The sequence below is a fragment of the Genypterus blacodes genome, unplaced genomic scaffold, assembly GCF_046128005.1.
Source record: "Genypterus blacodes isolate CSIRO-AG114 ecotype Tasmania unplaced genomic scaffold, CSIRO-AGI_Gbla_v1 ptg000039l_1, whole genome shotgun sequence".
Taxonomy (NCBI): Eukaryota; Metazoa; Chordata; class Actinopteri; order Ophidiiformes; family Ophidiidae; genus Genypterus; species Genypterus blacodes.
Window position 1 is genome coordinate 7,651,210 of NW_027466852.1, and position 20,753 is coordinate 7,671,962.

General features: G+C 46.7%; 32 non-coding genes and 13 pseudogenes across 32 annotated transcripts; all 45 read left to right on the plus strand.

Annotated features, from left to right (window-relative positions):
• Positions 1-370: 370 nt before the first annotated feature.
• Positions 371-489, plus strand: LOC142997756 (5S ribosomal RNA). The gene has a single exon (XR_012962467.1). It is a non-coding gene; the product is annotated as a 5S ribosomal RNA (ribosomal RNA).
• Positions 490-734: 245 nt separating this feature from the next.
• On the plus strand, positions 735-853 carry LOC142998157 (5S ribosomal RNA; annotated as a pseudogene).
• Positions 854-1,298: 445 nt separating this feature from the next.
• On the plus strand, positions 1,299-1,417 carry LOC142997314 (5S ribosomal RNA). Its single transcript, XR_012962045.1, has one exon. It is a non-coding gene; the product is annotated as a 5S ribosomal RNA (ribosomal RNA).
• A 245-nt stretch (positions 1,418-1,662) lies between these two features.
• On the plus strand, positions 1,663-1,781 carry LOC142998310 (5S ribosomal RNA; annotated as a pseudogene).
• A 444-nt stretch (positions 1,782-2,225) lies between these two features.
• LOC142998356 (5S ribosomal RNA) lies at positions 2,226-2,344 on the plus strand (annotated as a pseudogene).
• A 445-nt stretch (positions 2,345-2,789) lies between these two features.
• On the plus strand, positions 2,790-2,908 carry LOC142997182 (5S ribosomal RNA). Its single transcript, XR_012961917.1, has one exon. It is a non-coding gene; the product is annotated as a 5S ribosomal RNA (ribosomal RNA).
• A 245-nt stretch (positions 2,909-3,153) lies between these two features.
• LOC142998290 (5S ribosomal RNA) lies at positions 3,154-3,272 on the plus strand (annotated as a pseudogene).
• Positions 3,273-3,717: 445 nt separating this feature from the next.
• LOC142997550 (5S ribosomal RNA) lies at positions 3,718-3,836 on the plus strand. The gene has a single exon (XR_012962271.1). It is a non-coding gene; the product is annotated as a 5S ribosomal RNA (ribosomal RNA).
• A 241-nt stretch (positions 3,837-4,077) lies between these two features.
• Positions 4,078-4,196, plus strand: LOC142997684 (5S ribosomal RNA). The gene has a single exon (XR_012962398.1). It is a non-coding gene; the product is annotated as a 5S ribosomal RNA (ribosomal RNA).
• Positions 4,197-4,641: 445 nt separating this feature from the next.
• On the plus strand, positions 4,642-4,760 carry LOC142997642 (5S ribosomal RNA). The gene has a single exon (XR_012962358.1). It is a non-coding gene; the product is annotated as a 5S ribosomal RNA (ribosomal RNA).
• A 245-nt stretch (positions 4,761-5,005) lies between these two features.
• Positions 5,006-5,124, plus strand: LOC142997212 (5S ribosomal RNA). The gene has a single exon (XR_012961946.1). It is a non-coding gene; the product is annotated as a 5S ribosomal RNA (ribosomal RNA).
• A 245-nt stretch (positions 5,125-5,369) lies between these two features.
• LOC142997298 (5S ribosomal RNA) lies at positions 5,370-5,488 on the plus strand. Its single transcript, XR_012962029.1, has one exon. It is a non-coding gene; the product is annotated as a 5S ribosomal RNA (ribosomal RNA).
• A 460-nt stretch (positions 5,489-5,948) lies between these two features.
• Positions 5,949-6,067, plus strand: LOC142997826 (5S ribosomal RNA). The gene has a single exon (XR_012962534.1). It is a non-coding gene; the product is annotated as a 5S ribosomal RNA (ribosomal RNA).
• A 245-nt stretch (positions 6,068-6,312) lies between these two features.
• LOC142997797 (5S ribosomal RNA) lies at positions 6,313-6,431 on the plus strand. The gene has a single exon (XR_012962505.1). It is a non-coding gene; the product is annotated as a 5S ribosomal RNA (ribosomal RNA).
• A 445-nt stretch (positions 6,432-6,876) lies between these two features.
• Positions 6,877-6,995, plus strand: LOC142998676 (5S ribosomal RNA). The gene has a single exon (XR_012962975.1). It is a non-coding gene; the product is annotated as a 5S ribosomal RNA (ribosomal RNA).
• Positions 6,996-7,455: 460 nt separating this feature from the next.
• Positions 7,456-7,574, plus strand: LOC142997873 (5S ribosomal RNA). Its single transcript, XR_012962579.1, has one exon. It is a non-coding gene; the product is annotated as a 5S ribosomal RNA (ribosomal RNA).
• A 245-nt stretch (positions 7,575-7,819) lies between these two features.
• Positions 7,820-7,938, plus strand: LOC142997830 (5S ribosomal RNA). The gene has a single exon (XR_012962538.1). It is a non-coding gene; the product is annotated as a 5S ribosomal RNA (ribosomal RNA).
• Positions 7,939-8,183: 245 nt separating this feature from the next.
• LOC142997618 (5S ribosomal RNA) lies at positions 8,184-8,302 on the plus strand. Its single transcript, XR_012962334.1, has one exon. It is a non-coding gene; the product is annotated as a 5S ribosomal RNA (ribosomal RNA).
• A 244-nt stretch (positions 8,303-8,546) lies between these two features.
• On the plus strand, positions 8,547-8,665 carry LOC142998117 (5S ribosomal RNA; annotated as a pseudogene).
• Positions 8,666-9,122: 457 nt separating this feature from the next.
• LOC142998026 (5S ribosomal RNA) lies at positions 9,123-9,241 on the plus strand (annotated as a pseudogene).
• A 245-nt stretch (positions 9,242-9,486) lies between these two features.
• On the plus strand, positions 9,487-9,605 carry LOC142997554 (5S ribosomal RNA). Its single transcript, XR_012962275.1, has one exon. It is a non-coding gene; the product is annotated as a 5S ribosomal RNA (ribosomal RNA).
• Positions 9,606-10,075: 470 nt separating this feature from the next.
• Positions 10,076-10,194, plus strand: LOC142998027 (5S ribosomal RNA; annotated as a pseudogene).
• Positions 10,195-10,439: 245 nt separating this feature from the next.
• Positions 10,440-10,558, plus strand: LOC142997555 (5S ribosomal RNA). Its single transcript, XR_012962276.1, has one exon. It is a non-coding gene; the product is annotated as a 5S ribosomal RNA (ribosomal RNA).
• Positions 10,559-11,028: 470 nt separating this feature from the next.
• Positions 11,029-11,147, plus strand: LOC142998875 (5S ribosomal RNA). Its single transcript, XR_012963162.1, has one exon. It is a non-coding gene; the product is annotated as a 5S ribosomal RNA (ribosomal RNA).
• Positions 11,148-11,388: 241 nt separating this feature from the next.
• LOC142998236 (5S ribosomal RNA) lies at positions 11,389-11,507 on the plus strand (annotated as a pseudogene).
• Positions 11,508-11,752: 245 nt separating this feature from the next.
• LOC142998345 (5S ribosomal RNA) lies at positions 11,753-11,871 on the plus strand (annotated as a pseudogene).
• Positions 11,872-12,316: 445 nt separating this feature from the next.
• On the plus strand, positions 12,317-12,435 carry LOC142997990 (5S ribosomal RNA). Its single transcript, XR_012962691.1, has one exon. It is a non-coding gene; the product is annotated as a 5S ribosomal RNA (ribosomal RNA).
• A 245-nt stretch (positions 12,436-12,680) lies between these two features.
• LOC142998926 (5S ribosomal RNA) lies at positions 12,681-12,799 on the plus strand. Its single transcript, XR_012963212.1, has one exon. It is a non-coding gene; the product is annotated as a 5S ribosomal RNA (ribosomal RNA).
• A 460-nt stretch (positions 12,800-13,259) lies between these two features.
• Positions 13,260-13,378, plus strand: LOC142997593 (5S ribosomal RNA). The gene has a single exon (XR_012962311.1). It is a non-coding gene; the product is annotated as a 5S ribosomal RNA (ribosomal RNA).
• A 245-nt stretch (positions 13,379-13,623) lies between these two features.
• LOC142998927 (5S ribosomal RNA) lies at positions 13,624-13,742 on the plus strand. The gene has a single exon (XR_012963213.1). It is a non-coding gene; the product is annotated as a 5S ribosomal RNA (ribosomal RNA).
• Positions 13,743-13,987: 245 nt separating this feature from the next.
• On the plus strand, positions 13,988-14,106 carry LOC142997254 (5S ribosomal RNA). The gene has a single exon (XR_012961988.1). It is a non-coding gene; the product is annotated as a 5S ribosomal RNA (ribosomal RNA).
• Positions 14,107-14,566: 460 nt separating this feature from the next.
• Positions 14,567-14,685, plus strand: LOC142998928 (5S ribosomal RNA). Its single transcript, XR_012963214.1, has one exon. It is a non-coding gene; the product is annotated as a 5S ribosomal RNA (ribosomal RNA).
• Positions 14,686-15,139: 454 nt separating this feature from the next.
• LOC142997991 (5S ribosomal RNA) lies at positions 15,140-15,258 on the plus strand. Its single transcript, XR_012962692.1, has one exon. It is a non-coding gene; the product is annotated as a 5S ribosomal RNA (ribosomal RNA).
• A 241-nt stretch (positions 15,259-15,499) lies between these two features.
• LOC142997393 (5S ribosomal RNA) lies at positions 15,500-15,618 on the plus strand. The gene has a single exon (XR_012962120.1). It is a non-coding gene; the product is annotated as a 5S ribosomal RNA (ribosomal RNA).
• A 445-nt stretch (positions 15,619-16,063) lies between these two features.
• Positions 16,064-16,182, plus strand: LOC142998304 (5S ribosomal RNA; annotated as a pseudogene).
• A 245-nt stretch (positions 16,183-16,427) lies between these two features.
• Positions 16,428-16,546, plus strand: LOC142998284 (5S ribosomal RNA; annotated as a pseudogene).
• A 245-nt stretch (positions 16,547-16,791) lies between these two features.
• LOC142997300 (5S ribosomal RNA) lies at positions 16,792-16,910 on the plus strand. Its single transcript, XR_012962031.1, has one exon. It is a non-coding gene; the product is annotated as a 5S ribosomal RNA (ribosomal RNA).
• Positions 16,911-17,370: 460 nt separating this feature from the next.
• On the plus strand, positions 17,371-17,489 carry LOC142998114 (5S ribosomal RNA; annotated as a pseudogene).
• Positions 17,490-17,734: 245 nt separating this feature from the next.
• On the plus strand, positions 17,735-17,853 carry LOC142998929 (5S ribosomal RNA). Its single transcript, XR_012963215.1, has one exon. It is a non-coding gene; the product is annotated as a 5S ribosomal RNA (ribosomal RNA).
• A 460-nt stretch (positions 17,854-18,313) lies between these two features.
• Positions 18,314-18,432, plus strand: LOC142997183 (5S ribosomal RNA). The gene has a single exon (XR_012961918.1). It is a non-coding gene; the product is annotated as a 5S ribosomal RNA (ribosomal RNA).
• Positions 18,433-18,673: 241 nt separating this feature from the next.
• LOC142998031 (5S ribosomal RNA) lies at positions 18,674-18,792 on the plus strand (annotated as a pseudogene).
• A 460-nt stretch (positions 18,793-19,252) lies between these two features.
• Positions 19,253-19,371, plus strand: LOC142998677 (5S ribosomal RNA). The gene has a single exon (XR_012962976.1). It is a non-coding gene; the product is annotated as a 5S ribosomal RNA (ribosomal RNA).
• A 244-nt stretch (positions 19,372-19,615) lies between these two features.
• On the plus strand, positions 19,616-19,734 carry LOC142997673 (5S ribosomal RNA). The gene has a single exon (XR_012962388.1). It is a non-coding gene; the product is annotated as a 5S ribosomal RNA (ribosomal RNA).
• Positions 19,735-20,194: 460 nt separating this feature from the next.
• Positions 20,195-20,314, plus strand: LOC142997880 (5S ribosomal RNA). Its single transcript, XR_012962586.1, has one exon. It is a non-coding gene; the product is annotated as a 5S ribosomal RNA (ribosomal RNA).
• Positions 20,315-20,559: 245 nt separating this feature from the next.
• Positions 20,560-20,678, plus strand: LOC142997534 (5S ribosomal RNA). The gene has a single exon (XR_012962256.1). It is a non-coding gene; the product is annotated as a 5S ribosomal RNA (ribosomal RNA).
• Positions 20,679-20,753: the final 75 nt, after the last annotated feature.

Below are 20,753 nucleotides of genomic sequence, written 5' to 3' on the forward strand. Positions count from 1 at the left end.
ATTATCTTATCTTATCTTATATGAAAGCATACATTCAGAAAATGAGTATTGCACATGGGCATAATATGAGATGATTGAATGCACATGAGGAGTGAAGTACACGAGCCACTGTGTGACGATGATGATGATGATGATGATGATGATGATGAGGATGAAAGTGAGCGCCAGAAATGTAAGTGTTCCCTCTGTATGTTCTATGTGATGATTATCAGTTTCATTAGGTAAGACTTCATTATCCAGAAATGTGTGTTTCTGATGAAGGCATCATGTTAATTGTGATATACATGAACTTGAGTGTAGTCATGTGTACATGGTGACTTGAACTGGGTCTGTCTCACCTATAAAGAGCCTCTGAGTGGCTGCTTTCCTCGTTTAAGGCCATACCACTCTGAACACGCCCGATCTCGTCTGATCTCGGAAGCTAAGCAGCGTCGGGCCAGGTTAGTACTTGGATGGGAGACCGCCTGGGAATACCCGGTGCAGTAAGCATTTTGGCCCTCTGAGCAGCAGGCCTCACCTGGTCCTCCTCCCTCATGTTTCACTCCCTCTGTGCACACGCAATTTCCCTCGGGAGAATAAAGTTGTATCTTATCTTATCTGAAATGTAAGTGTTCTTCTGATGAAGGCATCATGTAAATTGTGATATACATGAACTTGAGTGTAGTCATGCGTACACGGTGACTTGAACTGGGTCTGTCTCACCTATAAAGAGCCTCTGTGTGGCTCCTCTCCTCGTTTACGGCCATACCACTCTGAACACGCCTGATCTCGTCTGATCTCGGAAGCTTAGCAGCATCAGGCCAGGTTAGTACTTCGATGGGAGACCGCCTGGGAATACCCGGTGCCGTAAGCATTTTGGCCCTCTGAGCAGCAGGCCTCACCTGGTCCTCCTCTCTCATGTTTCACTCCCTCTGTTAACACCAAATGTTCCTCAGGAAAATAAAGTTGTATCTTATCTTATCTTATATGAAAGCATACATTCAGAAAATGAGTATTGCACATGGGCATAATATGAGATGATTGAATGCCCATGAGGAGTGAAGCACACGAGCCACTGTGTGACAATGATGATGATGAGGATGAAAGTGAGCGTCAGAGATGTAAGTAGTCCCTCTGTATGTTCTATGTGATGATTATCAGTTTCATTAGGTAAGACTTCATTATCCAGAAATGTGTGTTTCTGATGAAGGCATCATGTAAATTGTGATATACATGAACTTGAGTGTAGTCATGTGTACACAGTGACTTGAACTGGGTCTGTCTCACCTAAAAAGAGCCTCTGTGTGGCTGCTCTCCTCGTTTACGGTCATACCACTCTGAACACGCCCGATCTCGTCTGATCTCGGAAGCTAAGCAGCGTCGGGCCAGGTTAGTACTTGGATGGGAGACCGCCTGGGAATACCCGGTGCAGTAAGCATTTTGGCCCTCTGAGCAGCAGGCCTCACCTGGTCCTCCTCCCTCATGTTTCACTCCCTCTGTCAACACGCAATTTCCCTCGGGAGAATATAGTTGTATTTTATCTTATCTGAAATGTTAGTGTTCTTCTGATGAAGGCATCATGTAAATTGTGATATACATTAACTTGAGTGTAGTCATGTGTACACGGTGACTTGAACTGGGTCTGTCTCACCTATAAAGAGCCTCTGTGTGGCTGCTCTCCTCGTTTACGGCCATACCACTCTGAACACGCCCGCTCTAGTCTGATCTCGGAAGCTAAGCAGCGTCGAGCCAGGTTAGTACTTGGATGGGAGACCGCCTGGGAATACCCGGTGCAGTAAGTATTTTGGCCCTCTGAGCAGCAGGCCTCACCTGGTCCTCCTCCCTAATGTTTCACTCCCTCTGTGAACACGCAATTTCCCTCGGGAGAACAAAGTTGTATCTTATGTTATCTTATATGAAATCATACATTCAGAAAATGAGTATTGCACATGGGCATAATATGAGATGATTGAATGCACATGAGGAGTGAAGTACACAAGCCACTGTGTGACAATGATGATGATGAGGATGAAAGTGAGCGTCAGAGATGTAAGTGGTCCCTCTGTATGTTCTATGTGATGATTATCAGTTTCATTAGGTAAGACTTCATTATCCAGAACTGGTGTTTCTGATAAAGGCATCATGTAAATTGTGATATACATGAACTTGAGTGTAGTCATGCGTACACGGTGACTTGAACTGGGTCTGTCTCACCTATAAAGAGCCTCTGTGTGGCTCCTCTCCTCGTTTACGGCCAAAACACTCTGAACACGCCTGATCTCGTCTGATCTCGGAAGCTTAGCAGCATCAGGCCAGGTTAGTACTTCGATGGGAGACCGCCTGGGAATACCCGGTGCCGTAAGCATTTTGGCCCTCTGAGCAGCAGGCATCACCTGGTCCTCCTCTCTCATGTTTCACTCCCTCTGTTAACACCAAATGTTCCTCAGGAAAATAAAGTTGTATCTTATCTTATCTTATATGAAAGCATACATTCAGAAAATGAGTATTGCACATGGGCATAATATGAGATGATTGAATGCCCATGAGGAGTGAAGTACATGAGCCACTGTGTGACAATGATGATGATGAGGATGAAAGTGAGCGTCAGAGATGTAAGTAGTCCCTCTGTATGTTCTATGTGATGATTGTCAGTTTCATTAGGTAAGACTTCATTATCCAGAAATGTGTGTTTCTGATGAAGGCATCATGTAAATTGTGATATACATGAACTTGAGTGTAGTCATGTGTACACAGTGACTTGAACTGGGTCTGTCTCACCTAAAAAGAGCCTCTGTGTGGCTGCTCTCCTCGTTTACGGCCATACCACTCTGAACACGCCCGATCTCGTCTGATCTCGGAAGCTAAGCAGCGTCGGGCCAGGTTAGTACTTGGATGGGAGACCGCCTGGGAATACCCGGTGCAGTAAGCATTTTGGCCCTCTGAGCAGCAGGCCTCACCTGGTCCTCCTCCCTCATGTTTCACTCCCTCTGTGAACACGCAATTTCCCTCGAGAGAACAAAGTTGTATCTTATCTTATCTGAAATGTTAGTGTTCTTCTGATGAAGGCATCATGTAAATTGTGATATACATGAACTTGAGTGTAGTCATGTGTACATGGTGACTTGAACTGGGTCTGTCTCACCTATAAAGAGCCTCTGAGTGGCTGCTTTCCTCGTTTAAGGCCATACCACTCTGAACACGCCCGATCTCGTCTGATCTCGGAAGCTAATCAGCGTCGGGCCAGGTTAGTACTTGGATGGGAGATTGCCTGGGAATACCCGGTGCAGTAAGTATTTTGGCCCTCTGAGCAGCAGGCCTCACCTGGTCCTCCTCCCTCATGTTTCACTCCCTCTGTCAACACCCAATGCCCCTCAGGAAAATAAAGTTGTATCTTATCTTATCTTATATGAAAGCATACATTCAGAAAATGAGTATTGCACGTGGTCATAATATGAGAAGATTGAATGCACATGAGAAGTGAAGAACATAAGCCACTGTGTGACAATGATGATGATGAGGATAAAAGTGAGCGTCAGAAATGTAAGTGGTCCCTCTGTATGTTCTATGTGATGATTATCAGTTTCATTAGGTAAGACTTCATTATCCAGAAATGTGTGTTTCTGATGAAGGCATCATGTAAATTGTGATATACATGAACTTGAGTGTAGTCATGTGTACACGGTGACTTGAACTGGGTCTGTCTCACCTATAAAGAGCCTCTGTGTGGCTTCTCTCCTCGTTTACGTCCATACCACTCTGAACACGCCCGATCTCGTCTGATCTCGGAAGCTAAGCAGCGTCGGGCCAGGTTAGTACTTGGATGGGAGACCGCCTGGGAATACCGGGTGCCATAAGCATTTTGGCCATCTGAGCAGCAGGCCTCACCTGGTCCTCCTCCCTCATGTTTCACTCCCTCTGTCAACACGCAATTTCCCTCGGGAGAATAAAGTTGTATCTTATCTTATCTGAAATGTGTGTTTATGATGAAGGCATCATGTCAATTGTGATATACATGAACTTGAGTGTAGTAATGTGTACACAGTGACTTGAACTGGGTCTGTCTTACCTATAAAGAGCCTCTGAGTGGCTGTTTTCATCGTTTACGGCCATACCACTCTGAACACGCCCGATCTCCTCTGATCTCGGAAGCAAAGCAGCGTCGGGCCAGGTTAGTACTTGGATGGGAGACCGCCTGGGAATACCCGGTGCAGTAAGCATTTTTGCCCTCTGAGCAGCAGGCCTCACCTGGTCCTCCTCCCTCATGTTTCACTCCCTCTGTCAACACCCAATGTCCCTCAGGAGAATAAAGTTGTATCTTATCTTATCTTATATGAAATCATACATTCAGAAAATGAGTATTGCACATGGGCATAATATGAGATGATTGAATGCACATGAGGAGTGAAGTACACGAGCCACTGTGTGACAATGATGATGATGAGGATGAAAGTGAGCGTCAGAGATGTAAGTGGTCCCTCTGTATGTTCTATGTGATGATTATCAGTTTCATTAGGTAAGACTTCATTATCCAGAAATGTGTGTTTCTGATAAAGGCATCATGTAAATTGTGATATACATGAACTTGAGTGTAGTCATGTGTACACGGTGACTTGAACTGGGTCTGTCTCACCTATAAAGAGCCTCTGTGTGGCTGCTCTCCTCGTTTACGGCCATACCACTCTGAACACGCACGATCTCGTCTGATCTCGGAAGCTAAGCAGCGTCGGGCCAGGTTAGTACTTGGATGGGAGACCGCCTGGGAATACCCGGTGCAGTAAGCATTTTGGCCCTCTGAGCAGCAGGCCTCACCTGGTCCGCCTCCCTCATGTTTCACTCCCTCTGTGAACACGCAATTTCCCTCGGGAGAACAAAGTTGTATCTTATCTTATCTGAAATGTTAGTGTTCTTCTGATGAAGGCATCATGTAAATTGTGATATACATGAACTTGAGTGTAGTCATGTGTACACGGTGACTTGAACTGGGTCTGTCTCACCTATAAAGAGCCTCTGTGTGGCTGCTCTCCCCGTTTACGGCCATACCACTCTGAACACGCCCGATCTCGTCTGATCTCGGAAGCTAGGCAGCGTCGGGCCAGGTTAGTACTTGGATGGGAGACCGCCTGGGAATACCCGGTGCCGTAAGCATTTTGGCCGTCTGAGCAGCAGGCCTCACCTGGTCCTCCTCCCTCATGTTTCACTCCCTCTGTGAACACGCAATTTCCCTCGGGAGAACAAAGTTGTATCTTATCTTATCTGAAATGTTAGTGTTCTTCTGATGAAGGCATCATGTAAATTGTGATATACATGAACTTGAGTGTAGTCATGTGTACACGGTGACTTGAACTGGGTCTGTCTCACCTATAAAGAGCCTCTGTGTGGCTGCTCTCCTCGTTTACGGCCATACCACTCTGAACACGCCCGATCTCGTCTGATCTCGGAAGCTAATCAGCGTCGGGCCAGGTTAGTACTTGGATGGGAGACCGCCTGGGAATAACCGGTGCCGTAAGCATTTTGGCCCTCTGAGCAGCAGGCCTCACCTGGTCCTCCTCCCTCATGTTTCACTCCCTCTGTCAACACCCAATGTCCCTCATGAGAATAAAGTTGTATCTTATCTTATCTTATATGAAAGCATACATTCAGAAAATGAGTATTGCACATGGGCATAATATGAGATGATTGAATGCACATGAGGAGTGAAGTACACGAGCCACTGTGTGACGATGATGATGATGATGATGATGATGATGAGGATGAAAGTGAGCGCCAGAGATGTAAGTGGTCCCTCTGTATGTTCTATGTGATGATTATCAGTTTCATTAGGTAAGACTTCATTATCCAGAAATGTGTGTTTCTGATAAAGGCATCATGTAAATTGTGATATACATGAACTTGAGTGTAGTCATGTGTACACGGTGACTTGAACTGGGTCTGTCTCACCTATAAAGAGCCTCTGTGTGGCTGCTCTCCTCGTTTACGGCCATACCACTCTGAACACGCCCGATCTCGTCTGATCTTGGAAGCTAATCAGTGTCGGGCCAGGTTAGTACTTGGATGGGAGACCGCCTTGGAATAACCGGTGCCGTAAGCATTTTGGCCCTCTGAGCAGCAGGCCTCACCTGGTCCTCCTCCCTCATGTTTCACTCCCTCTGTCAACACGCAATTTCCCTCGGGAGAATAAAGTTGTATCTTATCTTATCTGAAATGTTAGTGTTCTTCTGATGAAGGCATCATGTCAATTGTGATATACATGAACTTGAGTGTAGTCATGTGTACAAAGTGACTTGAACTGGGTCTGTCTCACCTATAAAGAGCCTCTGTGTGGCTGCTCTCCTCGTTTACGGCCATACCACTCTGAACACGCCCGATCTCGTCTGATCTCGGAAGCTAAGCAGCGTCGGGCCAGGTTAGTACTTGGATTGGAGACCGCCTGGGAATACCCGGTGCAGTAAGCATTTTGGCCCTCTGAGCAGCAGGCCTCACCTGGTCCTCCTCCCTCATGTTTCACTCCCTCTGTCAACACCCAATGTCCCTCAGGAGAATAAAGTTGTATCTTATCTTATCTTATATGAAATCATACATTCAGAAAATGAGTATTGCACATGGGCATAATATGAGATGATTGAATGCACATGAGGAGTGAAGTACACGAGCCACTGTGTGACAATGATGATGATGAGGATGAAAGTGAGCGTCAGAGATGTAAGTGGTCCCCCTGTATGTTCTATGTGATGATTATCAGTTTCATTAGGTAAGACTTCATTATCCAGACACGTGTGTTTCTGATAAAGGCATCATGTAAATTGTGATATACATGAACTTGAGTGTAGTCATGTGTACACGGTGACTTGAACTGGGTCTGTCTCACCTATAAAGAGCCTCTGTGTGGCTGCTCTCCTCGTTTACGGCCATACCACTCTGAACACGCCCGATCTCGTCTGATCTCGGAAGCTAAGCAGCGTCGGGCCAGGTTAGTACTTGGATGGGAGACCGCCTGGGAATACCCGGTGCCGTAAGCATTTTGGCCCTCTGAGCAGCAGGCCTCACCTGGTCCTCCTCCCTCATGTTTCACTCCCTCTGTCAACACCCAATTTCCCTCATGAGAATAAAGTTGTATCTTATCTTATCTTATATGAAAGCATACATTCAGAAAATGAGTATTGCACATGGGCATAATATTAGATGATTGAATGCACATGAGGAGTGAAGTACACGAGCCACTGTGTGACGATGATGATGATGATGATCATGATGATGAGGATGAAAGTGAGCGCCAGAGATGTAAGTGGTCCCTCTGTATGTTCTATGTGATGATTATCAGTTTCATTAGGTAAGACTTCATTATCCAGAAATGTGTGTTTCTGATAAAGGCATCATGTAAATTGTGATATACATGAACTTGAGTGTAGTCATGTGTACACGGTGACTTGAACTGGGTCTGTCTCACCTATAAAGAGCCTCTGTGTGGCTGCTCTCCTCGTTTACGGCCATACAACCCTGAACATGCCCGATCTCGTCTGATCTCGGAAGCTAATCAGCGTCGGGCCAGGTTAGTACTTGGATGGGAGACCGCCTGGGAATACCCGGTGCCGTAAGCATTTTGGCCCTCTGAGCAGCAGGCCTCACCTGGTCCTCCTCCCTCATGTTTCACTCCCTCTGTCAACACGCAATTTCCCTCAGGAGAATAAAGTTGTATCTTATCTTATCTGAAATGTTAGTGTTCTTCTGATGAAGGCATCATGTAAATTGTGATATACATGAAGTTGAGTGTAGTCATGTGTACACGGTGACTTGAACTGGGTCTGTCTCACCCATAAAGAGCCACTGTGTGGCTGCTCTCCTCGTGTACGGCCATACCACTCTGAATACGCCTGATCTCCTCTGATCTCGGAAGCTAAGCAGCGTAGGGCCAGATTAGTACTTGGATGGGAGACCGCCTGGGAATACCCGGTGCCGTTAGCATTTTGGCCGTCTGAGCAGCAGGCCTCACCTGGTCCTCCTCCCTCATGTTTCACTCCCTCTGTGAACACGCAATTTCCCTCGGGAGAACAAAGTTGTATCTTATCTTATCTGAAATGTTAGTGTTCTTCTGATGAAGGCATCATGTGAATTGTGATATACATGAACTTGAGTGTAGTCATGCGTACACGTTGACTTGAACTGGGTCTGTCTCACCTATAAAGAGCCTCTGTGTGGCTCCTCTCCTCATTTACGGCCATACCACTCTGAACACGCCCGATCTCGTCTGCTCTCGGAAGCTAAGCAGCGTCGGGCCAGGTTAGTACTTGGATGGGAGACTGCCTGGGAATACCCGGTGCCGTAAGCTTTTTGGCCCTCTGAGCAGCAGGCCTCACCTGGTCCTCCTCCCTCATGTTTCACTCCCTCTGTGAACACGCAATTTCCCTCGGGAGAACAAAGTCGCATCTTATCTTATCTGAAATGTTAGTGTTCTTCTGATGAAGGCATCATGTAAATTGTGATATACATGAACTTGAGTGTAGTCATGTGTACACGTGACTTGAACTGGGTCTGTCTCACCTATAAAGAGCCTCTGTGTGGCTGCTCTACTCATTCACGGCCATACCACTCTGAACACGCCCGATCTTGTCTGATCTCGGCAGCTAATCAGCGTGGGGCCAGGTTAGTACTTGGATGGGAGACCGCCTGGGAATACCCGGTGCCGTAAGCATTTTGGCCCTCTGAGCAGCAGGCGTCACCTGGTCCTCCTTCCTCATGTTTCACTCCCTCTGTAAACACGCAATTTCCCTCGGGAGAATAAAGTTGTATCTTATCTTATCTTATATGAAAGCATTCATTCAGAAAATGAGTATTGCACATGGTCATAATACGAGAAGATTGAATGCACATGAGAAGTGAAGAACACGAGCCACTGTGTGACAATGATGATGATGATGATGATGATGATGATGAAAGTGAGCGTCAGAGATGTTAGTGGTCCCTCTTTATGTTCTATATGATGATTATCAGTTTCATTAGGTAAGACTTCATTATTCCGAAATGTGTGTTTCTGATGAAGGCATCATGTAAATTGTGATATACATGAACTTGAGTGTAGTCATGTGTACACGGTGACTTGAACTGGGTCTGTCTCACCTATAAAGAGCCTCTGTGTGGCTGCTCTCCTCGTTTACGGCCATACCACTCTGAACACGCCCGATCTCGTCTGATCTCGGAAGCTTATCAGCATCGGGCCAGGAAAGTACTTGGATGGGAGACCGCCTGGGAATACCCGGTGCCGTAAGCATTTTGGCCCTCTGAGCAGCAGGCCTCACCTGGTCCTCCTCCCTCATGTTTCACTCCCTCTGTCAACACGCAATTTCCCTCGGGAGAATGAAGTTGTATCTTATCTTATCTGAAATGTTAGTGTTCTTCTGATGAAGGCATCATGTAAATTGTGATATACATGAACTTGAGTGTAGTCATGCGTACACGGTGACTTGAACTGGGTCTGTCTCACCTATAAAGAGCCTCTGTGTGGCTGCTCTCCTCGTTTACGGCCATACCACTCTGAACACGCCCAATCTCGTCTGATCTCGGAAGCTAATCAGCGTCGGGCCAGGTTAGTACTTGGATGGGAGACCGCCTGGGAATACCCGGTGCCGTAAGCATTTTGGCCCTCTGAGCAGCAGGCCTCACCTGGTCCTCCTCCCTCATGTTTCACTCCCTCTGTCAACACCCAATGTCCCTCAGGAGAATAAAGTTGTATCTTATCTTATCTTATATGAAAGCATACATTCAGAAAATGAGTATTGCACGTGGGCATAATATGAGATGATTGAATGCACATGAGGAGTGAAGTACACGAGCCACTGTGTGACGATGATGATGATGATGATGATGATGATGAGGATAAAAGTGAGCGCCAGAGATGTATCCTGTATGTTCTATGTGATGATTATCAGTTTAATTAGGTTCATTAGGTTTCATTAGGTAAGACTTCATTATCCAGAACTGGTGTTTCTGATGAAGGCATCATGTAAATTGTGATATACATGAACTTGAGTGTAGTCATGTGTACACGGTGACTTGAACTGGGTCTGTCTCACCTATAAAGAGCCTCTGTGTGGCTGCTCTCCTCGTTTACGGCCATACCACTCTGAACACGCCCGATCTCGTCTGATCTCGGAAGCTTATCAGCATCGGGCCAGGAAAGTACTTGGATGGGAGACCGCCTGGGAATACCCGGTGCCGTAAGCATTTTGGCCCTCTGAGCAGCAGGCCTCACCTGGTCCTCCTCCCTCATGTTTCACTCCCTCTGTCAACACGCAATTTCCCTCGGGAGAATGAAGTTGTATCTTATCTTATCTGAAATGTTAGTGTTCTTCTGATGAAGGCATCATGTAAATTGTGATAAACATGAACTTGAGTGTAGTCATGCTGACATGGTGACTTGAACTGGGTCTGTCTCACCTATAAAGAGCCTCTGTGTGGCTGCTCTCCTCGTTTACGGCCATACCACTCTGAACACGCCCAATCTCGTCTGATCTCGGAAGCTAATCAGCGTCGGGCCAGGTTAGTACTTGGATGGGAGACCGCCTGGGAATACCCGGTGCCGTAAGCATTTTGGCCCTCTGAGCAGCAGGCCTCACCTGGTCCTCCTCCCTCATGTTTCACTCCCTCTGTCAACACCCAATGTCCCTCAGGAGAATAAAGTTGTATCTTATCTTATCTTATATGAAAGCATACATTCAGAAAATGAGTATTGCACGTGGGCATAATATGAGATGATTGAATGCACATGAGGAGTGAAGTACACGAGCCACTGTGTGACGATGATGATGATGATGATGATGATGATGAGGATAAAAGTGAGCGCCAGAGATGTATCCTGTATGTTCTATGTGATGATTATCAGTTTAATTAGGTTCATTAGGTTTCATTAGGTAAGACTTCATTATCCAGAACTGGTGTTTCTGATGAAGGCATCATGTAAATTGTGATATACATGAACTTGAGTGTAGTCATGTGTACACGGTGACTTGAACTGGGTCTGTCTCACCTATAAAGAGCCTCTGTGTGGCTTCTCTCCTTGTTTACGGCCATACCACTCTGAACACGCCCGATCTCGTCTGATCTCGGAAGCTAATCAGCGTCGGGCCAGGTTAGTACTTGGATGGGAGACCGCCTGGGAATACCCGGTGCCGTAAGCATTTTGGCACTCTGAGCAGCAGGCCTCACCTGGTCCTCCTCCCTCATGTTTCACTCCCTCTGTCAACACGCAATTTCCCTCGGGAGAATAAAGTTGTATCTTATCTTATCTGAAATGTGTGTTTATGATGAAGGCATCATGTCAATTGTGATATACATGAACTTGAGTGTAGTCATGTGTACACGGTGACTTGAACTGGGTCTGTCTCACCTATAAAGAGCCTCTGTGTCGCTGCTCTCCTCGTTTACGGCCATACCACTCTGAACACGCCCGATCTCGTCTGATCTCTGAAGCTAAGCAGCGTCGGGCCAAGTTAGTACTTGGATGGGAGACTGCCAGGGAATACCGGGTGCAGTAAGCATTTTGGCCCTCTGAGCAGCAGGCCTCACCTGGTCCTCCTCCATCATGTTTCACTCCCTCTGTGAACACGCAATTTCCCTCGGGAGAATAAAGTATTATCTTATCTTATCTGAAATGTTAGTGTTCTTCTGATGAAGGCATCATGTAAATTGTGATATACATAAACTTGAGTGTAGTCATGTGTACACGGTGACTTGAACTGGGTCTGTCTCACCTATAAAGAGCCTCTGTGTGGCTGCTCTCCTCGTTTACGGCCATACCACTCTGAACAAGCCCGATCTTGTCTGATCTCGGAAGCTAAGCAGCGTCCGGCCAGCTTAGTACTTGGATGGGAGACTGCCTGGGAATACCCGGTGCCGTTAGCATTTTGGCCCTCTGAGCAGCAGGCCTCACCTGGTCCTCCTTCCTCATGTTTCACTCCCTCTGTAAACACGCAATATCTCTCGGGAGAATAAAGTTGTATCTTATCTTATCTTATATGAAAGCATACATTCAGAAAATGAGTATTGCACGTGGTCATAATATGAGAAGATTGAATGCACATGAGAAGTGAAGAACATGAGCCACTGTGTGACAATGATGATGATGAGGATGAAAGTGAGCGTCAGAGATGTAAGTGGTCCCTCTGTATGTTCTATGTGATGATTATCAGTTTCATTAGGTAAGACTTCATTATCCAGAAATGTGTGTTTCTGATGAAGGCATCATGTAAATTGTGATATACATGAACTTGAGTGTAGTCATGTGTACACGGTGACTTGAACTGGGTCTGTCTCACCTATAAAGAGCCTCTGTGTGGCTTCTCTCCTCGTTTACGTCCATACCACTCTGAACACGCCCGATCTCGTCTGATCTCGGAAGCTAATCAGCGTCGGGACAGGTTAGTACTTGGATGGGAGACCGCCTGGGAATACCCGGTGCCGTAAGCATTTTGGCCCTCTGAGCAGCAGGCCTCACCTGGTCCTCCTCCCTCATGTTTCACTCCCTCTGTGAACACGCAATTTCCCTCGGGAGAACAAAGTTGTATCTTATCTTATCTGAAATGTTAGTGTTCTTCTGATGAAGGCATCATGTAAATTGTGATATACATGAACTTGAGTGTAGTCATGCGTACACGGTGACTTGAACTGGGTCTGTCTCACCTATAAAGAGCCTCTGTGTGGCTCCTCTCCTCGTTTACGGCCAGACCACTCTGAACACGCCCGATCTCGTCTGATCTCGGAAGCTAAGCAGCGTCGGGCCAGGTTAGTACTTGGATGGGAGACCGCCTGGGAATACCCGGTGCCGTAAGCATTTTGGCTGTCTGAGCAGCAGGCCTCACCTGGTCCTCCTCCCTCATGTTTCACTCCCTCTGTCAACACCCAATGTCCCTCAGGAGAATAAAGTTGTATCTTATCTTATCTTATATGAAAGCATACATTCAGAAAATGAGTATTGCACATGGGCATAATATGAGATGATTGAATGCACATGAGGAGTGAAGTACACGAGCCACTGTGTGACGATGATGATGATGATGATGATGATGATGAGGATAAAAGTGAGCGCCAGAGATGTAAGTGGTCCCTCTGTATGTTCTATGTGATGATTATCAGTTTCATTAGGTAAGACTTCATTATCCAGAAATGTGTGTTTCTGATAAAGGCATCATGTAAATTGTGATATACATGAACTTGAGTGTAGTCATGTGTACACGGTGACTTGAACTGGGTCTGTCTCACCTATAAAGAGCCTCTGTGTGGCTGCTCTCCTCGTTTACGGCCATACCACTCTGAACATGCCCGATCTCGTCTGATCTCGGAAGCTAATCAGCGTCGGGCCAGGTTAGTACTTGGATGGGAGACCGCCTGGGAATACCCGGTGCCGTACGCATTTTGGCCCTCTGAGCAGCAGGCCTCACCTGGTCCTCCTCCCTCATGTTTCACTCCCTCTGTCAACACGCAATTTCCCTCGGGAGAATAAAGTTGTATCTTATCTTATCTGAAATGTTAGTGTTCTTCTGATGAAGGCATCATGTAAATTGTGATATACATGAACTTGAGTGTAGTCATGCGTACACGGTGACTTGAACTGGGTCTGTCTCACCTATAAAGAGCCTCTGTGTGGCTCCTCTCCTCGTTTACGGCCAGACCACTCTGAACACGCCCGATCTCGTCTGATCTCGGAAGCTAAGCAGCGTCGGGCCAGGTTAGTACTTGGATGGGAGACCGCCTGGGAATACCCGGTGCCGTAAGCATTTTGGTCGTCTGAGCAGCAGGCCTCACCTGGTCCTCCTCCCTCATGTTTCACTCCCTCTGTGAACACGCAATTTCCCTCGGGAGAACAAAGTTGTATCTTATCTTATCTGAAATGTTAGTGTTCTTCTGATGAAGGCATCATGTAAATTGTGAGACACATGAACTTGAGTGTAGTCATGCGTACACGGTGACTTGAACTGGGTCTGTCTCACCTATAAAGAGCCTCTGTGTGGCTCCTCTCCTCGTTTACGGCCAGACCATTCTGAACACGCCCGATCTCGTCTGATCTCGGAAGCTAAGCAGCGTCGGGCCAGGTTAGTACTTGGATGGGAGACCGCCTGGGAATACCCGGTGCCGTAAGCATTTTGGCCGTCTGAGCAGCAGGCCTCACCTGGTCCTCCTCCCTCATGTTTCACTCCCTCTTTCAACACCCAATGTCCCTCAGGAGAATAAAGTTGTATCTTATCTTATCTTATATGAAAGCATACATTCAGAAAATGAGTATTGCACATGGGCATAATATGAGATGATTGAATGCACATGAGGAGTGAAGTACACGAGCCACTGTGTGACGATGATGATGATGATGATGATGATGATGAGGATGAAAGTGAGCACCAGAGATGTAAGTGGTCACTTTGTATGTTCTATGTGATGATTATCAGTTTCATTAGGTAAGACTTCATTATCCAGAAATGTGTGTTTCTGATGAAGGCATCTTGTAAATTGTGATATACATGAACTTGAGTGTAGTCATGTGTACACGGTGACTTGAACTGGGTCTGTCTCACCTAAAAAGAGCCTCTGTGTGGCTCCTCTCCTCGTTTACGGCCAGACCACTCTGAACACGCCCGATCTCGTCTGATCTCGGAAGCTAAGCAGCGTCGGGCCAGGTTAGTACTTGGATGGGAGACCGCCTGGGAATACCCGGTGCCGTAAGCATTTTGGCCGTCTGAGCAGCAGGCCTCACCTGGTCCTCCTCCCTCATGTTTCACTCCCTCTGTCAACACCCAATGTCCCTCAGGAGAATAAAGTTGTATCTTATCTTATCTTATATGAAAGCATACATTCAGAAAATGAGTATTGCACATGGGCATAATATGAGATGATTGAATGCACATGAGGAGTGAAGTACACGAGCCACTGTGTGACGATGATGATGATGATGATGATGAGGATAAAAGTGAGCGCCAGAGATGTAAGTGGTCCCTCTGTATGTTCTATGTGATGATTATCAGTTTCATTAGGTAAGACTTCATTATCAAGAAATGTGTGTTTCTGATGAAGGCATCATGTAAATTGTGATATACATGAACTTGAGTGTAGTCATGTGTACACGGTGACTTGAACTGGGTCTGTCTCACCTATAAAGAGCCTCTGTGTGGCTTCTCTCCTCGTTTACGTCCATACCACTCTGAACACGCCCGATCTCGTCTGATCTCGGAAGCTAATCAGCGTCGGGACAGGTTAGTACTTGGATGGGAGACCGCCTGGGAATACCCGGTGCCGTAAGCATTTTGGCCCTCTGAGCAGCAGGCCTCACCTGGTCCTCCTCCCTCATGTTTCACTCCCTCTGTCAACACGCAATTTCCCTCGGGAGAATAAAGTTGTATCTTATCTTATCTGAAATGTGTGTTTATGATGACGGCATCATGTCAATTGTGATATACATGAACTTGAGTGTAGTTTTGTGTACACGGTGACATGAACTTGGTCTGTCTTACCTATAAAGAGCCTCTGAGTGGCTGCTTTCCTCGTTTACGGCCATACCACTCTGAACACGCCCGATCTCGTCTGATCTCGGAAGCTAAGCAGCGTCGGGCCAGGTTAGTACTTGGATGGGAAACCGCCTGGGAATACCCGGTGCAGTAAGCATTTTGGCCCACTGAGCAGCAGGCCTCACCTGGTCCTCCTCCCTCATGTTTCACTCCCTCTGTCAACACCCAATGTCCCTCAGGAGAATAAAGTTGTATCTTATCTTATCTTATATGAAATCATACATTCAGAAAATGAGTATTGCACATGGGCATAATATGAGATGATTGAATGCACATGAGGAGTGAAGTACACGAGCCACTGTGTGACAATGATGATGATGAGGATGAATTTGAGCGTCAGAGATGTAAGTGGTCCCTCTGTATGTTCTATGTGATGATTATCAGTTTCATTAGGTAAGACTTCATTATCCAGAAATGTGTGTTTCTGATAAAGGCATCATGTAAATTGTGATATACATGAACTTGAGTGTAGTCATGTGTACACGGTGACTTGAACTGGGTCTGTCTCACCTAAAAAGAGCCTCTGTGTGGCTGCTCTCCTCGTTTATGGCCATACAACTCTGAACACGCCCGATCACGTCTGATCTCGGAAGCTAAGCAGCATCGGGCCAGGTTAGTACTTGGATGGGAGACTGCCTGGGAATATCCGGTGCAGTAAGCATTTTGGCCCTCTGAGCAGCAGGCCTCACCTGGTCCTCCTCCCTCATGTTTCACTCCCTCTGTGAACACGCAATTTCCCTCGGGAGAATAAAGTTGTATCTTATCTTATCTGAAATGTCACTGTTCTTCTGATGAAGGCATCATGTAAATTGTGATATACATGAACTTGAGTGTGGTCATGTGTACACGGTGACTTGAACTGGGTCTGTCTCACCTAAAAAGAGCCTCTGTGTGGCTGCTCTCCTCGTTTACGGCCATACAACTCTGAACACGCCCGATCACGTCTGATCTCGGAAGCTAAGCAGCATCGGGCCAGGTTAGTACTTGGATGGGAGACCGCCTGGGATTACCCGGTGCAGTAAGCATTTAGGCCCTCTGAGCAGCAGGCCTCACCTGGTCCTCCTCCCTCATGTTTCACTCCCTCTGTGAACACGCAATTTCCCTCGGGAGAACAAAGTTGTATCTTATCTTATCTGAAATGTTAGTGTTCTTCTGATGAAGGCATCATGTAAATTGTGATATACATGAACTTGAGTGTAGTCATGTGTACACGGTGACTTGAACTGGGTCTGTCTCACCTATAAAGAGCCTCTGTGTGGCTGCTCTCCTCGTTTACGGCCATACCACTCTGAACACGCCCGATCTCGTCTGATCTCGGAAGCTAATCAGCGTCGGGCCAGGTTAGTACTTGGATGGGAGACCGCCTGGGAATAACCGGTGCCGTAAGCATTTTGGCCCTCTGAGCAGCAGGCCTCACCTGGTCCTCCTCCCTCATGTTTCACTCCCTCTGTCAACACCCAATGTCCCTCATGAGAATAAAGTTGTATCTTATCTTATCTTATATGAAAGCATACATTCAGAAAATGAGTATTGCACATGGGCATAATATGAGATGATTGAATGCACATGAGGAGTGAAGTACACGAGCCACTGTGTGACGATGATGATGATGATGATGATGATGATGAGGATGAAAGTGAGCGCCAGAGATGTAAGTGGTGCCTTTGTATGTTCTATGTGATGATTATCAGTTTCATTAGGTAAGACTTCATTATCCAGAAATGTGTGTTTCTGATGAAGGCATCTTGTAAATTGTGATATACATGAACTTGAGTGTAGTCATGTGTACACGGTGACTTGAACTGGGTCTGTCTCACCTAAAAAGAGCCTCTGTGTGGCTGCTCTCCTCGTTTATGGCCATACAACTCTGAACACGCCCGATCACGTCTGATCTTGGAAGCTAAGCAGCATCGGGCCAGGTTAGTACTTGGATGGGAGACCGCCTGGGAATACCCGGTGCCGTAAGCATTTTGGCCCTCTGAGCAGCAGGCCTCACCTGGTCCTCCTCCCTCATGTTTCACTCCCTCTGTGAACACGCAATTTCCCTCGGGAGAACAAAGTTGTATCTTATCTTATCTGAAATGTTAGTGTTCTTCTGATGAAGGCATCATGTAAATTGTGATATACATGAACTTGAGTGTAGTCATGCGTACACGGTGACTTGAACTGGGTCTGTCTCACCTATAAAGAGCCTCTGTGTGGCTCCTCTCCTCGTTTACGGCCAGACCACTCTGAACACGCCCGATCTCGTCTGATCTCGGAAGCTAAGCAGCGTCGGGCCAGGTTAGTACTTGGATGGGAGACCGCCTGGGAATACCCGGTGCCGTAAGCATTTTGGCCGTCTGAGCAGCAGGCCTCACCTGGTCCTCCTCCCTCATGTTTCACTCCCTCTGTCAACACCCAATGTCCCTCAGGAGAATAAAGTTGTATCTTATCTTATCTTATATGAAAGCATACATTCAGAAAATGAGTATTGCACATGGGCATAATATGAGATGATTGAATGCACATGAGGAGTGAAGTACACGAGCCACTGTGTGACGATGATGATGATGATGATGATGATGATGAGGATAAAAGTGAGCGCCAGAGATGTAAGTGGTCCCTCTGTATGTTCTATGTGATGATTATCAGTTTCATTAGGTAAGACTTCATTATCCAGAAATGTGTGTTTCTGATAAAGGCATCATGTAAATTGTGATATACATGAACTTGAGTGTAGTCATGTGTACACGGTGACTTGAACTGGGTCTGTCTCACCTATAAAGAGCCTCTGTGTGGCTGCTCTCCTCGTTTACGGCCATACCACTCTGAACACGCCCGATCTCGTCTGATCTCGGAAGCTAAGCAGCGTCGGGCCAGGTTAGTACTTGGATGGGAGACCGCCTGGGAATACCCGGTGCAGTAAGCATTTTGGCCCTCTGAGCAGCAGGCCTCACCTGGTCCTCCTCCCTCATGTTTCACTCCCTCTGTCAACACGCAATTTCCCTCGGGAGAATAAAGTTGTATCTTATCTTATCTGAAATGTGTGTTTATGATGAAGGCATCATGTCAATTGTGATATACATGAACTTGAGTGTAGTCATGTGTACACGGTGACTTGAACTGGGTCTGTCTCACCTATAAAGAGCCTCTGAGTGGCTGCTTTCCTCGTTTAAGGCCATACCACTCTGAACACGCCCGATCTCGTCTGATCTCGGAAGCTATGTAGCGTCGGGCCAGGTTAGTACTTGGATGGGAGACCGCCTGGGAATACCCGGTGCTGTAAGCATTTTGGCCCTCTGAGCAGCAGGCCTCACCTGGTCCTCCTCCCTCATGTTTCACTCCCTCTGTCAACACCCAATGTCCCTCAGGAGAGTAAAGTTGTATCTTATCTTATCTTATATGAAAGCATACATTCAGAAAATGAGTATTGCACATGGGCATAATATGAGATGATTGAATGCACATGAGGAGTGAAGTACACGAGCCACTGTGTGACGATGATGATGATGATGATGATGATGATGAGGATAAAAGTGAGCGCCAGAGATGTAAGTGGTCCCTCTGTATGTTCTATGTGATGATTATCAGTTTCATTAGGTAAGACTTCATTATCCAGAAATGTGTGTTTCTGATAAAGGCATCATGTAAATTGTGATATACATGAACTTGAGTGTAGTCATGCGTACACGGTGACTTGAACTGGGTCTGTCTCACCTATAAAGAGCCTCTGTGTGGCTGCTCTCCTCGTTTACGGCCATACCACTCTGAACACGCCCGATCTCGTCTGATCTCGGAAGCTAAGCAGCGTCGGGCCAGGTTAGTACTTGGATGGGAGACCGCCTGGGAATACCCGGTGCCGTAAGCATTTTGGCCCTCTGAGCAACGGGCTCACCTGGTCCTCCTCCCTCATGTTTCACTCCCTCTGTGAACACGCAATTTCCCTCGGGAGAACAAAGTTGTATCTTATCTTATCTGAAATGTTAGTGTTCTTCTGATGAAGGCATCATGTAAATTGTGATATACATGAACTTGAGTGTAGTCATGTGTACACGGTGACTTGAACTGGGTCTGTCTCACCTATAAAGAGCCTCTGTGTGGCTGCTCTCCTCGTTTACGGCCATACCACTCTGAACACGCCCGATCTCGTCTGTTCTCGGAAGCTAATCAGCGTCGGGCCAGGTTAGTACTTGGATGGGAGACCGCCTGGGAATAACCGGTGCCGTAAGCATTTTGGCCCTCTGAGCAGCAGGCCTCACCTGGTCCTCCGACCTCATGTTTCACTCCCTCTGTCAACACCCAATGTCCCTCATGAGAATAAAGTTGTATCTTATCTTATCTTATATGAAAGCATACATTCAGAAAATGAGTATTGCACATGGGCATAATATGAGATGATTGAATGCACATGAGGAGTGAAGTACACAAGCCACTGTGTGACGATGATGATGATGATGATGATGATGATGAGGATGAAAGTGAGCGCCAGAGATGTAAGTGGTCCCTCTGTATGTTCTATGTGATGATTATCAGTTTCATTAGGTAAGACTTCATTATCCAGAAATGTGTGTTTCTGATATAGGCATCATGTAAATTGTGATATACATGAACTTGAGTGTAGTCATGTGTACACGGTGACTTGAACTGGGTCTGTTTCACCTATAAAGAGCCTCTGTGTGGCTGCTCTCCTCGTTTACGGCCATACCACTCTGAACATGCCCGATCTCGTCTGATCTCGGAAGCTAATCAGCGTCGGGCCAGGTTAGTACTTGGATGGGTGAACCGCCTGGGAATACCCGGTGCCGTAAGCATTTTGGCCCTCTGAGCAGCAGGCCTCACCTGGTCCTCCTCCCTCATGTTTCACTCCCTCTGTCAACACGCAATTCCCCTCAGGAGAATAAAGTTGTATCTTATCTTATCTGAAATGTTATTGTTCTTCTGATGAAGGCATCATGTAAATTGTGATATACATGAACTTGAGTGTAGTCATGCGTACACGGTGACTTGAACTGGGTCTGTCTCACCTATAAAGAGCCTCTGTGTGGCTCCTCTCCTCGTTTACGGCCAGACCACTCTGAACACGCCCGATCTCGTCTGATCTCGGAAGCTAAGCAGCGTCGGGCCAGGTTAGTACTTGGATGGGAGACCGCCTGGGAATACCCGGTGCAGTAAGCATTTTGGCCCTCTGAGCAGCAGGCCTCACCTGGTCCTCCTCCCTCATGTTGCACTCCCTCTGTCAACACCCAATGT